Consider the following 17,452-nt stretch of genomic DNA (forward strand, 5'->3'; position numbering starts at 1 on the left):
CCCTACCCTCCTGCATGCAGTGTGTTCAGGGCAGAGTGTGTGTGTGTGTGTTTTTACATGGAGAATCATCAAGCTTCTGACCGGGATTCTTTATAACAATTCTTCACAAATAGCGTGACAATCTCTTCTTACAGTAAGAATCCTGTTTGGCAAAGCCATCATGATTGAAACACTGGCATACTGGGAAAGTCCAATATAGGAGCCAGAGAGGGCATTTTTCAACAACTTCATTTGAAATTGAAGAAAACCTTCTCCAAGTCCTACCATTACGAGTTCCCTACTCAACAAAAGGTGAACAAATAAGAAAAAGAAAATGTCTCTTAATGTTCCTTTGACACAAATTGACTTAATCAGTTAGTCCAAAACAGTTCTTATTTAGAGGAGGTCCCAAATAAAACCTGCACTCCAGTTGTCCATTTTGAAGTACTAGGAACGCTCACACCAAAATATGTGACGTATGATGAGCAAATAAACCAGCAGAGCTCCGCAGTAGGGCTCGGCCCTATACCTATCAGAAGAGCAATGCCTATTGAAGTACCGATACCCAGAAAACCATGGACAGTAAGGTATCCATTAAGAAAACCCTACCAGCAAATGAGACGAAATGAAGATTGCCCAAGTACAGTCCCGGAAGAAACCAAAAAGGTCTTGATGGAAGACGAATGGTGACGTCACGAGGACCCGGACAAACTCACAGATAGAAGAAATGACAACCCGAGAATGACACAAAGACGGAAACGCCATGAGAGAAGAGATCGTGAACCTAAAGTGAAAGAATGCTGTCAACAATACGAGAGAGTTAAGCTGTAAGCAAAATGAATACAGTCGATCAGTTTACACCTGTATATATGCTTGGAACCGCAAGAAAGCTAAGAAAACAGTACGGCTTGCTATGCTAACTAGAATAATAGTGCGGCAAGTGACATTATACATACATCTACCTCAACCGAAGCACAGTATTATAAGTGCAATTCCACTTTGCAAACGAAGCTGAATTAACACAGGTTACTAAAGGACGAATGAACAGAGATTCATATTTAACTAAACGAGAAGAGACAGCTGAAGCGAAACTCGGCAGATGCAACTTGTGCCAAGAGAGCAAAGGTCATACCAAAAGAAGGAACGAACAGTAGCTACATATAATTGAAACTTAAGAACATAATATCCGGTCTCTGAAAGGTCAAGATGAGGAAGCGTAGGCAGGTGGCTGAGCTAAATAAGAATCAAATACACAAATTAAGAGAAACGAGAAAATTCACGGTGTGGGAATCACGTGACCAGCTCAGCGAGGGGAGGCACGGGTTCACACCTATGCTTGGCATTCGCCCAGGCAGAGATATCAGAACTTTTCCAGCCAGAAGATGCAGTTGAGGCCAACCACAGTGAAATAATTGACACATAGTTGCTGAAGCGGTGATTGATTGTAAACATAATTGGAGAAATGCTGGGTAACTAAGAGGCATCCCGCACCTGGCCGACCATTCTGCGTGCTGCTAAGCAAAGTGGAAGAATATGCATGGGGTCGGTGCCAACCCAATCACAATGGACCAAGTAATCTAGGGTCCTATAGTTAGTAGAACCAATAGGACTTTGTACTTTTAGTGACGTCTACAGTAGTCATTTTTAAAGGAAGGGCTTAGACGCCCACCTGACAGTGTTTACCAAATCCCCTCACTCCGTTACCATATACAGATATAGTACCTATATTAAAGTTAACTTTTCCTAACCAATAGAATTGCATATTAACTTTTGAGTGTTATACGTCAATTATGACGAGTTTTGAGTATAAATGTTACAACTTGTATGATTTTCATTGGAGTTGAAGCGAGAAGGAGGATTGCATCACCACCGATTTCCATGACTCCCCATTTTTTGTTCTCGTCATTAAACATACTCCCTTTGCCAAACCGTTGAGTTGTCCTTATTGTTTGGTGTTGGAGTAAAAAATCTGCACCCCCATCCATCAAGGGTGCAGCTATCTCGTCTTAAAGTACTTTGGAGAAAACCTCGGCTCTATATCGGCCGGCCGGGGGTCTCCGGAGTACACTTACTTTATACCCTTCTCAGAGATATATTGAACAGGAGGTCCTCTGTTTGTACTCTTGATCTTTAGCCAACATCACTTTCTCCTTGTTCCTGTTCGAATATCCAAATATTCCCACATTCGGCCTCTGGTAAGCCAGGGGCTTTCTCAGACCATCTTATGTTCAGTCTGTCGTCATTATTCCATTCCAACCTCTTGGGTTCTTCCAGTTATGAGACCCAGCTGGGCTACAGGCCTGCAAGACCCCGCTTTGGTTGCGCTTTATTTCATTGTTGCTTTTGTCCACATCTAGGGTTTTCTGAATGTCAGTCCTGTGTGGGCTATGGGGCTGCTTGACCTTTTAGGTATGGGCTCTCTGTCGATTTCACTTACCTCCTTCTGTGGTCTCAATGTCAGCCCGTGGTTGGGCGCTCCATCCTATGATATCCTGGTGTATTTTAGACCCACCTTGGAGTAGAGTAAGACTTCCGATTCGTTCTGGGTGTCACAAGGAGGCTGTAATCTAGGCAAGTCAGAGACCAAGCCATCCACCTTAAAAGGGATCCTGGACATGTCCACTCTGCTCAATTCCCATTTACCAAACAAATGGTGAGGCCAAATGGTGAGGCTAGGTGAAAAGGAATACCGATTCTTCAGTCCTTGTCCCCAGACAAAAGTGGGAGGTCACCCACAATGGGATCCAACTTACTCTGTCCTTCCAAGTCCCAAAAGGGTTGGGCTCCCCCCAGGGGAGAAAGGAAACATTCTCAGGATTCATCAGACATCAATAATTCAACCTTTCTTACAGAGGCATTCCTAGCACTATTGGGAATGGTCAACTTAAGTTGGCAATGTTGACATATTGTGGGTACAGGCATCTTCGAAACGTGTTGGAAATGTCTTGAGTATACTGTTGGTGACCTGGCATCTATTGGATTTTTCAAGTGTTACCTGTTAAGTTCTATTTGTGATCCAGAAAAGTGAGGGGGCAAGGCAGATGGAGCCCAGGCCCAGTAACATTCACCCTCAATATAATGCAAACCTCAGAGGATGTATATGGGCGGGGGATCAGAGAGCCTAGCAGCCATTCTCCCCCTAGTTATTAAGGCTATTAATAACTCTTCCCCCACACAAACATTGGAATTGAGACAGACTAAATGAAGATTGGCCAGGCTGTCAGCTGACAGCAGGCAGAAACAAACAAACCGCACACACACCACTCCAGAACAATGGTGGAATCAAGTGGCTGCCATGACTGGGAGGCTTCATTTGAAGACGGTAGACCCAAACGACTTGACCCATTTGAATTCACAGCTTCAATCAGTAATGCAAGCACTAGTGATTTCACATAATAGGGTGCGATGTGCAGCACTCGCCCAATTCTCTGATACGGTAAACTATTCCAGGTGTTTCAACTGAATCTCCTCGGGGCCAACTCGGTAGCAGGACAATAAAAAAATGCAGGCTGGTGCTAAAGTGGAGCGTACAAGTTTGGAGACAGTGTGGAGTTGTGTGGCGAGCATGAGTGGCGGAAGGAAGGAAGGCAAATTAAGGGTTTGGAAGGACCGAGGAGCCCTAGGAGGACAGAGGTGAGTAGGTGAAGGAGACAAGGGGAAGCGATTGAAAGACGGTTGAAAACAGAGCAAGGTAGAAAGTGATGCCCACAGAAAGATACAATGCAAGGGGGCCAATGGCTGAAGAGGGCTCTGTAGAGCAGAAGGCACGAAGGGTGGGCCATCGCAAGAATGCAGCCAGGATCATGATATCAGATGTGAGTATTTAGAGTGTCGATCTCAGCCCAAAGGCAGGTTAGAACAAAACTAAATGACCTAAACAAAGCTGATGAATAAATGCAGGAATAGTCACAGGCTAGTCTGGAGAAATAATCCAGATACTGGTGGGACTAGCCGACCAACCAAGGAAAATACAGACTTGGGAAAACTAATCAGGAAAGGGAACAATTCAGAAGAGAGGCTAGCACGGTCAGCCTTGCTAGAAGCGATTGTCCAGATGCTGGCAGGGTGGAGGAGCCACATCTCACCAGAGAACCCAAATCGCGTTTACCCATGAGAAAGAGGAAAGGGGAAGAAAATAAACTGGCACCCAGAAGCCAAGCAACCACAATACTGCAGGACCATCGACTACTTGTAACCACTGAGATTCACTCCAGGACTCCTGGAACCTAGAGACAAAGTGTAACCTGAATTACAACCCTGACCACAAACTGTTGCAAAGTAGATCTATTCAGAAACAGGTCTCCGAAACTCTGAACATTCCTCGCATATCTTTTCACTATCCATAAACTCTCATGCTCCTTTGGAGAGCTAAACTTATTTGGTTGCCATTACGTAACACACATTGTTTTGGATTGAACACAAGGAACAAGTTACTTATCTGTAACTGTTCTCCAGCATGGGTCTGGCATGGATTCACATGCTCATGAATATTCCCCGTCGTCAGGCTGGGAATCCTCGGTACAGGGAAAAAAAAAAAAAAAATCAGTATCAGTTTCATTTCTGATCTGTCTTTCCTAGTAGTAACCAATCACTGATCTCTGGGTCATACTGCCCACAGCCAATGACTGCCCTCTCCCTAAGCCCCGAGTCCGGCAGCCATCCTCAGATTTGGTAGCATGCAAAGTGGCAGTATGACCAAGTGAAGACCCGCGGAGGGGTAGGCGGGAGGGTTCGCATGTGAATTCATGCCAGACCCATGCTGGAGAACAACAGTTACAGGTAAGTAACTTGTTCCTTCTCCAGCATGGGGTCTGGCATGGATTCACATGCTCATGAATATAAGATTACATAGCAGTACACACATGCACAACCACGGGAGGTGGCAAAAGGCTCAACATTAAGCAACTCTTACCTCCTCACCAGGCCCTTCAGGCGAACAGGTTGCGGAGCACTGCTTGGCCGACCCTGGACTCCTCCCTGGAATCCCAATCGACGCAGTAGAATTTCGTGAAGGTGTGCGTCGACCTCCACGTAGCAGCCCTGCAGATGTCCAGCAGGGGCACACCAGACAAGAATGCCGTGGTAGCAGCGATCGCTCTGGTCGAATCGGCTCTCGGACGGCCGGGCAGCGGTCGGTTTGCCAACCGGTGACAGTGCATGATACAGCCGGAGAGACATCTGGAAATGGAAGCCTTCGCGAGAGCCTTCCCTTGATTCACAGGTCCAAAGTTCACAAAAAGCTGTGACGTCTTCCGAAAACTCTTTGTGCGGTCCACGTAGAACTTCAGCGCTCTAGCTACATCCAGCGAGTGCAAAGTCCTCTCGGCCGGCGATGAAGGCGACGGGAAGAAAACTGGTAACACCAAGGGCTCGTTGAGGTGGAAGTCCGACGGCACCTTGGGCATGAAGGAGGGGTGCGTCCTGAGCACCACCCTCGTGTCGTGAAAAGTCAAGTATGGAGGCTTGCAAGATAGGGCTTGAATCTCTCCCACACGCCGTGCGGAGGTGATGGCCACAAGAAAAGCTGTTTTCCACGATAGGAACTTCAACAGTGCTGTATACATAGGCTCGAACGGGGTCCCCATGAGCCTAGTCAGCACCATGTTGAGCTCCCATGCAGGGGCTCGGGCCTTCACCGGCGGGAACAAGCGGAATAGTCCCTTCATAAATTCCTTCACCAGGCGATGAGACCACAAGGATACCCGTCCTGTTGTCCTGGTGTATCTGGAGATGGCAGATGTGTATCTGGACTAGCTCACGCCTTGATGGAGGCGTGAGCTAGTCCAGCCTTGGCCAATGACAGTAGGTACGGCAGTACTTGAGGGGCCGTAATCCGTAGAGGGGTAATCTTCTGTGCCCGGCACCAGACAGAGAACCTCTTCCATTTGTGTCCGTAACACTTGAGAGTTGAGGATGCCCTGGACTTTGCAAGAACCTCTCTGCAGTCGGCCGGTATATCGTATCCCCCAAACTCTAGTGCTGCAGGAGCCAGGCCTGCAAGTTCAGCAACTTCGGGTCATGATGAAGAATGGCGCCTCCTTCTCTGGAGAGAAGATCCGTGTCCACGGGCAGTTTGACTGGTGGGGACGCCGATAAGTCCAGAAGGTCCGGGAACCAGATCTGTCTCGGCCACACCAGTGTGACGAGGATCATCCTGCACCGGGACCTCTTGAGCTGGTTGACGAGCCGGAGTAGCAGTGGCAACGGCGGGAAAGCATGGAGGAACAGGTTGTCCCAGGGGAACGAAAAGCATCGCCCATGCTCCTCAGTTAGGGGAACCTGCTGGCGAACCTTTGGCACTTGGAGTTCGTCGCTGTCGTGAAGAGATCGACTTGGGGTCTGCCCCACAGCCTGAAGAGTCGATCCACTTGATCCTGGCGTAGCTCCCACACGTGGCACGAGCGCAGCTCCCTGCTGAGTGAGTCGGCGATGGTGTTCTTTATCCCTGCCAGATGAAAAGGTACCAGAAACATCCCCTGGTCGACGGCCCAGTGCCACAGATCCTGGGCTTCCTTGGACAGGGCTGAGGATCTGGTTCCACCCTGCTTCCTGATGTAGAACATTGTGGTGGTGTTGTCGGTGAAGATCCTCACCACCTTGCCCTTGAGGGACGGAAGAAAGGACCCGAGGGCCCAAAACACTGCGCAGAGCTCCAGAATGTTGATATGAAGCTGTTTTTCCTCCGGGAGCCAAAGGCCCCTCGCGTGGAGATCTCCGGTATGCGCTCCCCACCCTTCCAAGCAGGCATCCGTCGTCACTGTTACCTGGTGAGCTGGGGTCTGAAAGTCTGCGCCCACGTCAGATGAGTGCGGGTGCCCCACCACCGGATCGCTTGTCGGAAGGTTTCGTTGAGCGGTATCCTGTCCTCGAAGCTGCCCGTCGCCTGGATCCAGCATGCATCGAGGAACTCTTGCAGTGGACACATTCGAAGTCTGCACAAGCGTACCAGATAGATGCAGGAGGACATCATCCCGAGAAGGGATTTGATGGATCTTACCCTGGCTACGTCTGTGGCCAGCAGGTGTTGCACCTTGCCCAGGATGGCTTTCGTCCTTTTGTTGGACGGCGAGGCCAGCTGTGCCACTGTCGAGATTGGCTCCCAGAAACAGGGCGACCTGCGAAGGGACCAGGTAGGATTTGGGGAAGTTGATGGAGAACCCCAGGTCCGCGAGTAGCTGGACTGTCTTCGCTGTGTGTTCTAGGGCGAGCTCCCTTGTCCTTGCTCGGATGAGCCAGTCGTCCAGGTAGGGATAGACGTGGATCCCTTGCAGGCGTAGCTACGCCGCCACCAGTGCTAGGCACTTGGTGAATACCCTGGGTGCCGACTTTAATCCGAACGGGAGGGCCTTGAACTGGTAGTGCCGTCCTTGGACCACGAACCTGAGGAACTTCTGGTGTCCTTTTAGAATGGGGATGTGGAAGTAGGCATCCTCCAAGTCCAACGACGACAGGAAATCATCCTCCTCCAGCTGTCCAAGCATGTGCTGGAGGATGACCATCCGGAACTTCTGAGCCTTAATGTACCTTTTCAGTTGCCGCAGGTCCAGGATGGGATGCCAACCTCCTGTCTTCTTCTTTACGAGAAAGTATCTTGAGTAGACCCTGGAGCCCCGAAGTCTCTTTGGGACGAGCTCGATGGCACCTTTCTTGAGCATCGCCCTTACCTCCAGCAGCAGCTGGGGTACGTGGTTCTCCTTCCTGGCCACGGGTGGCACGCGAGGGCACTTTAGAAACTCGAGGGTGTGCCCCTGGGCAAGTGTATCCAGCACCCAACGGTCGGTGGAGATGGACTCCCACACGCTGACCAACTTCGCCAGCCGGCCTCCCAACGGGGTGCTTCGGTGGGGGCCCAACGCCACGGTCGGTTCAGTCCTGTTTCGAGGCAGCCTTGACCTCCCTGGCGATGATGGCGGGAACCTCCAGACTTGCCCCGTCCTCTATAGGCCTCCTGCGACGAGGAACGGGCCGCTTGACGGTAGGTAGAGGAGCCGCTGCCGGAACCTTTGGAGGCCTCTTGCTCGCCTCTGGTGTTCTGAAAGGACAGCCGCAATTGCTGGAGGACTCCCAGGGCCTGGGCTGTCCCCGTGTCCGTTTTGATGGCTTGCAGGGACTCATCGACTGTTTTCCCCAAACAAGTTGTTCCCGTCGAAGGGCATGTCCAACACTTTGGCTTGTATGTCCTGAGGCAAACACCGTTGTCCAACTGGTGGAAACCGGTGTCAGCAATGTCCGTCGCCACTGTTATGGCGTGGTCCGACACCACCTCGCCTTCTTGCAGGATTTCCAGGGCTTCTGCCCTCTTGTCTGGCAGGAAGTCCAACAAGAGAGCGATTTTATACCAAAGTTCCCTGTCGTAGCGGGCAACGATAGCCAGGGCGTTGGCCTCCTTAATATTCGTCGCCACCAATGTGAAGCTCGTCGTACCATCGCGTCGAGCTGCTTTCCCTCGCTGTCCGGCGGTGAAGTCGATGTCGATGCCCCTCCCCCGCCTTCTTCCTGGCCACCGCCGAGACGACTGAATCCGGGGTCGGCTGTGCTCTAAGGCATAGAGGGGCCACGTCGGGGACCCGGTACTTCTTTTCGTATCGGTCCCTTTTTGCTGGCGTCGTGGACGGTTCTTGAGGAGGGAGAGCCACTCGTACCAGATGTCATCCAGTAGAGGTAACGTGAGAACCGTCTTCCTCTTGGTCTCTCGATGTTGATAGAGGAACCCCTCCTTTTCTTCGGGGCAGAGCTGGAAAAGCTTGGATGCCCTGGAGATCATCGCATGGAAGGATCCAATCTCATCGGGCGGGGAAGCCCGGGGAGGGGGGACGACGGGAGGTCCACCCCGCTGTCGCCGCCCTCGTCTCCGTGCCTGTCGTGGCCGTTGCCGTGTCATCCCCTGCGGACCGTGGACGGGGAGGAGGGTTGAGCAGGCCTCGAGGGCTGGAAGGGTGCAGGAGGATATGTTCTTCTCCTCTTGGGTGGTGGACTTCCTGACGGACCTGCCCCTGGCTCCTCCGTCGGGCCTGGCTCCGGCTCCTCCGTCGGGGATAACAGCAATCTAGTCCTTATTTCAGAGCATAAGGATTGAATTGCCATCAAAAAGGCCGCCGAGTTGTCCTGCAGGACTGGCTGCGACGGGCGCGACGGTTGGTCTGGTGCCCCGTCGGCACCGCCGTCGCTTCCGTCGTCCCCCTCGTCGGGATGCCTCTCGACGGGCTGGTCCTCCTCCATGCCCACGTCATGGCCCTCAGGGGCTTTGACAAGTTCCTCCTCGGAGGTTGTGTCTGAATCCACGACGGCCACTGGCCCACCCCCTCTTTCCCCGCCGGGGGCTTCGTGGGGGTTCTTTCGATGGGCTTGAAAGATGCCTCCCTCCGAGGTGGCAGGGAGACTCTGGGCCCCAAGGCCTCTACCACAGGTGTAACCTCTGCAGGCTGCGCCAGGGTTGCCACGACCACCTCGATAGAGGCCTTGGCTGGGTGAATCAAGGCCTAAGTCACCGACTGCGTGCTTGTGGCCTTCACCTTGGGGGAGGGCTCCCTGCCTCGCTCCCCCTCAGCCGAAATCTTCGAGATCGACCGGGGCCTCACCAGAAGCTTGGCCGAGTTCTCGGATTTCCTCTTGCCAGAGCGTTGGCTCGTGGTCGATGGCGCCGGGGAGGGTGCGCCCTGCCTGGCAGCCGAGGAGCCCGACCGTTCGGTGCTCCCGGTGCCCGCACAGGACTTGGAAGACCGCTCTGATTTATTCTTTTTCTTCTCACCCGACGGTCTCTTTCCCTCCAGGCAGTTGGCGAGACAAAGATGGCGGTCCCTCATGGTCCGCTCCGACATGTTCCCGCAAAACGCACAGTCCTCCTCCACGTGCGTTTTGTCCTTGTGAAGACAGTAGGGGCATAAGGAATGCTCATCTTCCTTGAACATGTTCTGCAGCTGGGATCCAGGGCAGGCCCTGAACAGCTTCCCGGCCGTCGAGCTCCCTTTATCCTGGGCCATGTCCGGGGTAGGCCTCAGAAACTTCTGGAATCCTCCAAAAGCCTCGTTCAACGAAATCTTCACTCTTGAGTGGCGTAGAAACATCCGATCAACGGGGACCCATTTCGGATGTAAAGACGGTGGAGCTTGAGGCTCAATTTAACCGAAAAATTAGAAATTCTCTTTGAAAAAGCGAGAACACGCAGCAAAAGCTCAAGAGCTACAGCACGAGCACTCCCAACACTTGAACGTGCAGTAAAAATCTGAGGATGGCTGCCGGAGGCGGGGCTTAGGTAGAGGGCAGTCATTGGCTGTGGGCAGTATGACCCAGAGATCAGTGATTGGTCACTAGGAAAGACAGATCAGAAACGAAGCTGATGCTGATTTTTTTTTTCTGTACCGAGGATTCCCAGCCTGACGATGGGGAATATTCATGAGCATGTGAATCCATGCTGGAGAATTATTTTGTTTAACCCTCACAAGACTCATGCTATTTGTTAATTCCTCAGTCTGTGCCACACACTAAAGAAGATATGGTAAAACAGAAGGCTTTGTAGACAATTTTTCAGAAAAATGTACTGCAAGATACATTTCAACTATTACAAATTGTTAAGGGGGAAACCTTTTTGAGCACACTGTACCCCCGTACTCGTTGCCTCTCAGCTCCATCGCTATCCATCAATAGTCATGCTCATTACGGGTAAACATTTATTCCCGACATCTAAAAAATGATTAAGAAAATTCAAAATCACCAGCTGCTACTATCGAGCCATGTCTGCAGTCCTGGAACAGGGCACAGGGATATGATGGTGATACCCAAAGACACACATGGCTGTGAGGAGCCAGCGGCATGATTTGGCCTTGCCCTGAGCCAGAACCTGCCCAGGGTGTACATTTCATCTGGTCAGTGTGCTTGACCAGCAGAAGTAAATTGAAGAAAAAAAAAAGAAAACTTCAGTATGGTTAACCTGTGGTAATAAAACACTTTATTATAAGGATGTTTATGAAAGAGGAGAGGAAAAGGATCTTCAGTGTCTGCATAATTTTCTTGATGAGGTCGGGATATCTCCATTGACCGACTAGAGATTAATATTCTAGAGAATAATATAGACACAGAAGATATTATGAGATGTATCACTTTAATGCAAGAAGGGAAGAGTCCAGGTCCAGATGGACTTCAAATAGAATTAAATAGAGTGTTTGGTGATATATTATCTGAGTTGATTCAGAAACTCTTATTGGGAATTTCTGAAAAACGAATATTACCTTGGTCAATGGATCTAGCACTCATTCCGGTCACACCCAAACATGGTAATACATGTGCACATGTAGACCAATATCACTCCTTAATGCAGAAGTGAAATTGCTAGCTAACATTTTTGTAATATAGGCTGGGCGAGGAGTTACCAATAATAATTCATAAGAACCAAACTGGTTTCATTCCCAGTCGTAGTAGCTCAGACAATCTGTGGGAACAGATAGAGCTAATTCACTCATGCAAGAATATGATATATAATGTTTTAGCGGTCAACATGATGGTGAGAAGGCATTTGACAGTGTGGGTTGGATTATCTTAAGATTTAGCTGAGACTAATGAAATGTAGCCCAAAATTTATGTCAATAATTGAGGCATTCTATAGTAGGTCCAGAGCTCATCTAATGGTAAATGGTGTGACATCATCCATGTTTAAAATTGAGAGAGACACACATCAAGGTTGTCCTCTCTCTCCACTGCCGTTTGATTTATTCATTGTACTCTTGCAATTCTATAAAGAGACCAGATTAAAGGGATCAATACAGGTAATCTTTCCTCTAAAGTTTTACATTCTTATGGTACTCTTATCTGATCCAGGAAACACGTTTAAACAATTAGAAGAGGTTTTGATTAACTTTGGAAAGTATCTAATGTCAAATTCCTGTACTAGGGTTCTCGGCAGGAAATCTTAATTGGGCTAAACATTAGATTTTATATCTAGGTGTGAAGATTAGGGATAGACTTACAGTCTAATATCTGTCCAGAGACGAACAGCTGTCCAAAGTTGATCGAGATGCGTATTCAATGAAGGAAATGGTCTAAACTCAACTGTCCATCTGGGGGGAAATGACTCTCACTGAAGAATCTTTGTTTCTTGCATATGATCCCTCTTCCTCTACCTAGTAAGGATTATTGTGAAATTGATAAAACATTCAAAGAATGTTTGTGGGGAGCATTCCAACCAAACAGTGTACCAACCTGCCAGAGGCTGTTCATAGTAGTGGAGACCTGCTGCAGATAGGAGTACGGCTTGGCAAGAGATGTACAGAAACTCCCATCTGTCTTGCAAAGTCCTACTAGTAGGAGGATTTTGAATTTCTAGAGTTAAAATGTAACACAGGGCATATACACGTGGAGCATTGCATTACTGGTGTAACATGGATGTGGTCTAGACTAGCACTTCGGTAAAGATTGAGGCCAACTGAGATCCAATTCTGTTAGACTGTATTCCAACTATGGGGGCCCCTGTGATTACTTACCCAACAGTTATTCATTTGATGATGGAGTGGAAGAAAGGACATTTGGAAAAGGGAGAAAACTATCTGTTATCTAAGGAAGCTTCACTATGGAGAAATCCTGCTCTGAAAATGAATAATCAAATTATCTACTGGAAGTCTTGGCAGAAGGCAGGTGTCTGGAAACATCAACCAGATATTAGATCTAGATAATTAGCTAGATTTTGAATGTTTGAAATGTAAGTATAGGTTAGACAAGAGAGAGGACACACTACCATAAGTTAAGTTCAATATTCCAATCTATTTTTGACATACTGAAGGTGAACATATACAAACCTCCAGGATTTTATAAAATCACTAGCTGGGGTATCCGGCCGTTGCCCGTGTCCTGATCGAGTGGTGTCTCATGTGCACTGGAGGATGTTGCTCGTCGGCAAGTCTTGCTTCAGGTTTGCTCTGGCATCTCACTTGCCCTAGAGAAATTTGCTCTTGTCCACTGGCCGGCAAGCCGTACTGCCGTTTGTTGTTGTGTTTCAGAAGCTCTATATTGACTTTCGCTTTGCATCAGATGGAGCTTTTCGAAGTGATGTTCGATTTTTGTGCGGCATGTTTCAGTCACTCAATGGCTTCAGCACATTTGAGAATATTTATATAGCCGGACAAACATGCACACATATCCAATTTTGTTTTTTGCATATAAGATTTTTGCAACCAACCAGACTACAATCTTGCCCCAGACAGAAGTGGAATCCATGCAAAATTTGGTAGACACACGCATACATACATACAGCTTTATATATTAGATGAAATCCACTCCCATATCGGCCTCTTTATACACATTGATGCTGTCCGCCACCAATAACCAGACTGTAGTATGGTGTCATATTGAATGGGAGAAGGAATTTATATATGCAAAGGGTTGGTATGAGATGTGCTCCAATCCTTGCCATTATAAAGTTGACCTCAATCTTCTCCTTGCACAACAGAGTATTTCATCAATTGTATTGGTCGCCTAGTAGAATGTTTACTTGCAAATTCTTATCCTCTGAAGGTTGTTGGTATTGTAAGAAAGAAATCGGAACATTCATGCATGTTCTGGAGTTGAAGGGTAAATTATTCCAGGAGGAAATTCTAAATAGGATTGATACAATTCTGGGCCTCTCGTCCTGAAGAATACCGACTGTGTGTTGGGACCGATTCCTCTCAGAGTTTACCAGAGCTACATCGATATGGTTATATAAAGCAGTTCTTATAGTAAAACTTTATTTTTTTTTTAAATGTTGGAAAAGTGCAGGAAAACCAAGCTTTGAAGATGGGCTGTACGACATGGCTATTTTATCTGCCAGAGAAAGTTTATCATCAAAAGAAGGATAACATGGAAGAAAGATGGTGTGAGTTTAACGGCTTGTCGAAAGCACCCGAGGAGAGAGAAAGGCGTATCAAGGCCATATTTAACACTGCTCATTAAAAATGAACCTGAACCAGGCCATAAGAAAAAGACCTAAGATTTAAGCCGGATCTAAACCAGATTTTACAGAAGGGAGTAATTTACTTCGGACTTAGGATTTTGATTTAAGAATATCGTCATACTTTGGGAATAATACTATTCGTTTTCTCCTGATGAACCATTGCAACCTGGCAATGGGGAAACACGTGTAGAGGATTTTTATATAAATTGAGGAAACAACAATAATTTGATTGTGAATAAAACAGTTCAAGGTATTTTTGTTTTGACTGGAGTGAAGGATATAACAAGCTGACATTGAATTAGTGTGAAGACAACACTATCACCAGCTTTGACTCACCCAACGGAAATCTTTCATTTGATGACTTTTAGGAGTTGGCGCATTTGAGTGACTCTTCTCATATACCCATTATTGATGCATTGAGTTTAACGGCTTGTAGGATCGATTTAATTTTTTTGATGCCGTCTCTTTGCACATTCAGTGTTTCATGATGATGGCTCCCCTTTCCTTTTTTTTATTTTTTTTTACTAAGGATGCAACAATTTAAAAACGAACTCTATGTTAATAGGATGAACTTTTGCATGTTTAATTTAATAAACATTTGAACATAAAATAGTTAGATAAAAATACCTTTGGTTGAAGTGTAGCTATGGTTGCCCCCACAAAACACATTTGCATTTGATGGTTCCTAAAGAAACCATAGCCACCACCATGCCCTGCTGAGGTTCCATAGGTAGCACAGATGACATGAGGATACCCACAGCTCCGGCAGGGCATGAAGAACCGAAACAGATTAGGACAACGAGTAGTACTGCAGACTGCTTGCGTTACGTTTCAGTTATGATTTGAGGGACAACACAAAAGCAAGTACAAATGGACTGCAAAAGGTAATTTTCAAAATGCTATATCTGTGTCAATTAGCACCAGGTGCAACCTCATGCGCAGTGCCATGTTTGCTTCTAGAACCATAACATCGTTCTTACCAGTGCTTTTTCAGTGAATGTCTAAGGTTTTCTTTAAAGAAAGTTAAGCATATTTAAAGCCTATATTTAATTAAATATAAATCAATGGGAAACGCCTAGTTTTTGCAAAGGGAGACACTGCCTATTAAAATATGAAATCTACTAACTTGGGAAGGCCAATTTTAATGTACAAATACTCTGTCCAAATAACATATTTCTTTTAGAGAAATCATCACAGTCCAATTCAAAACGTGCATCAAACTCCATCCCTACTGAACGCTCCCTATATGTGACCTACCTGACATTGAAGTAAGTCAAGGACTAATGTTACGTGTGTTTGACTTTTAACAGGAAGTAAGTCATTTGGACTGTGTTTCTACCCCAATATTGTAAACCATGATTTTATTGACATTAAAGGTATTTCCATCTGTTCATTCAAATTCTGTGTTTTGCTCCGCTGGTGCAAATTGGTGTAACTCTGCAACTTCAAATTGAACTATACATTTTCTTTTCTTAGATAGAGTTTGTCTGATATGATTAATTCCATGCAATGTTTACCAGTACAAGGTAAGGTCTAGGTACATGGCTACCCCCAAACAAACCAAAAAAAAAAAACCCAAAAAAAAAAACCCAAAAAAAAAAACCAAAAAAAGAAATCGAAGGGAAGCGTGTTTGTGGGTCTATGGCACACCATTAAAAAAAAATCCACTTTTTTCTACATTACATTTCTGGTGAAACTACACTAGTGACGTGTTTTCAGTGGTGGCTACATCATTGTGGGCTAAAGTTGGTGAGCTTTAATGGACAAGGTCGCATTTGTTTTTTATTTTGCTATGCGGAGTGTTATTTAAAATTACTGTATTGACATTCACAATTATAATAAATAGAATATCTGGCAGTGTGGAAGATCAACAAAGATAACCCTCCACCACAACAAGGCAGTGTGGGTGAGTGGGGATATCCATCCTGGTCTGTGTCACTGTCGCTCTTGCCACTTTTATTTGTCCCAGTTACTGTAACCCTTTATATTTAGTAGTTCTTACTTGAGATAATTCTATTCTTGCAAACCTTTGGCTGTAGGTGGCCTGACCTCCATTTTACTTTCATTTTGTACACTGTGGAGCATGCCTAGGCTACAACCTATTTTTCATTTTCATTTTGGCCTTTTCTTTTCTGAAGGACAGCTCTGGGTCACTCCTTACCCCACTTGTGCCCGTCCATTGCTTTGCAATAATACAGATGGGCACAGCAGACATTACTGACAGCATGCTTGAGGACCGCCAGAGGCAAGCTTGTCTGGCCCTGGCCACTTTGCCCCCTTCTCCTCAGCCTCCTAGTTGTCTTCCTTCCAATACAGGCAGATAACACTATTCATGGGATGATCTGCTTAAGAGAACACATTCACCTTTCCCTTCCTATCTGCTTTGCTCAACCAGGTCTCCTCACCACTTGCCCTTTTCAGCACCTTGGTACCAGTCTTTCCCATTCTTTGCACTCCTTCCACCATCCTTCACACTACCCTCATTGTCCGTTACAATCACAAATATCAAGAGACAATTGCCTCCTCCTCTCATCTGGTACGTACAACCTTGTTTTACTCACTGGAACCTGGACTTGGGAGGCCTCTAATCCCACCGTCTTTGCCACTATTCCACATGGAGGTCTGCAGCCTCTCTTGATTGTACAGGCAAACTAGTCACCACCATCTTGTGGTCCCTTTACTACCTTTTAAATCTTGCAAAACCACTGTTCTTGCAAATCCCCCATCCATCAGTTTGATCTGAGTCCATTGTTCCCCCTCCCGACTCCTGCTTTGCTGATGCGCTGCCTCATCACACACCTCGAGTCATACCGTGGTCATCAGCGATGATAATGTAGGGGCTGACTTTAGTTACCAGTCGTACAGCTAGTCACCCTTGAAGTTTGTGTTGCCCCCTCTTGATTTAACCTGCTCTAATTTCCAGCTCCCATGGACTGACACTGTTCTCCCTTTTTCCATACTTGCGCCTTCCGCTCTTCCTTGGTCTGCTTGAAAGAAACTCTTTACGGAACGCCGTAGCACTGAACTCTCCAGATACACCATACTCCAGACCTTCACTCCACTTCTTTGTTTGATTCTTGTCAGACTACTGCCAAATTCCTGATAAAACATGGTCTCTTACTTCTAAACCAAGAAACCACCCGTGCATTACTGCAGCACTGTGCCTTTAAAAACCCTGTGGTACAGCAGCTGAACCCCTTTGGTTTATATCTTATGTTTGTTAAGCACATCTCAATTCCTAAACAAAATGCAATCAAAGTTCCCAACACTATATCTCTCCACTTGCCTTGAAAATGCCTTTGATTTCACACCAAAGGACACCTGCTTTAAGAAGGATCTTCTACACCACTCCATCGTCTGCCCTCTCCTCCACTCTGGATCAATTTTACGAAAAATGTACTTTTTGTTGATCAAGTTCTTATTCATTCGAGCCAGCACTCCTCCCACCTGCCCCTGCAAATTATCAGCCTTCTGTCACTTTATTTTAATTATTGGACACTTGTATGGCGCCTATACGCAAGTGTTTTCAGGCGCAACAAGAAAGAAAATAGATGG

At 47.0% G+C, this 17,452-nt stretch overlaps 1 protein-coding gene across 5 annotated transcripts in view; it reads right to left on the reverse strand.

Annotated features, from left to right (window-relative positions):
• The window catches only part of GRIP2 (glutamate receptor interacting protein 2), a 1,278,809-nt gene that overhangs the window by 258,315 nt on the left and 1,003,042 nt on the right, over positions 1 to 17,452 (reverse strand). The window lies entirely within an intron of this gene.

The sequence above is a fragment of the Ambystoma mexicanum genome, chromosome 2p (genome assembly GCF_040938575.1).
Source record: "Ambystoma mexicanum isolate Mex_15411 chromosome 2p, UKY_AmexF1_1, whole genome shotgun sequence".
Lineage (NCBI taxonomy): Eukaryota > Metazoa > Chordata > Amphibia > Caudata > Ambystomatidae > Ambystoma > Ambystoma mexicanum.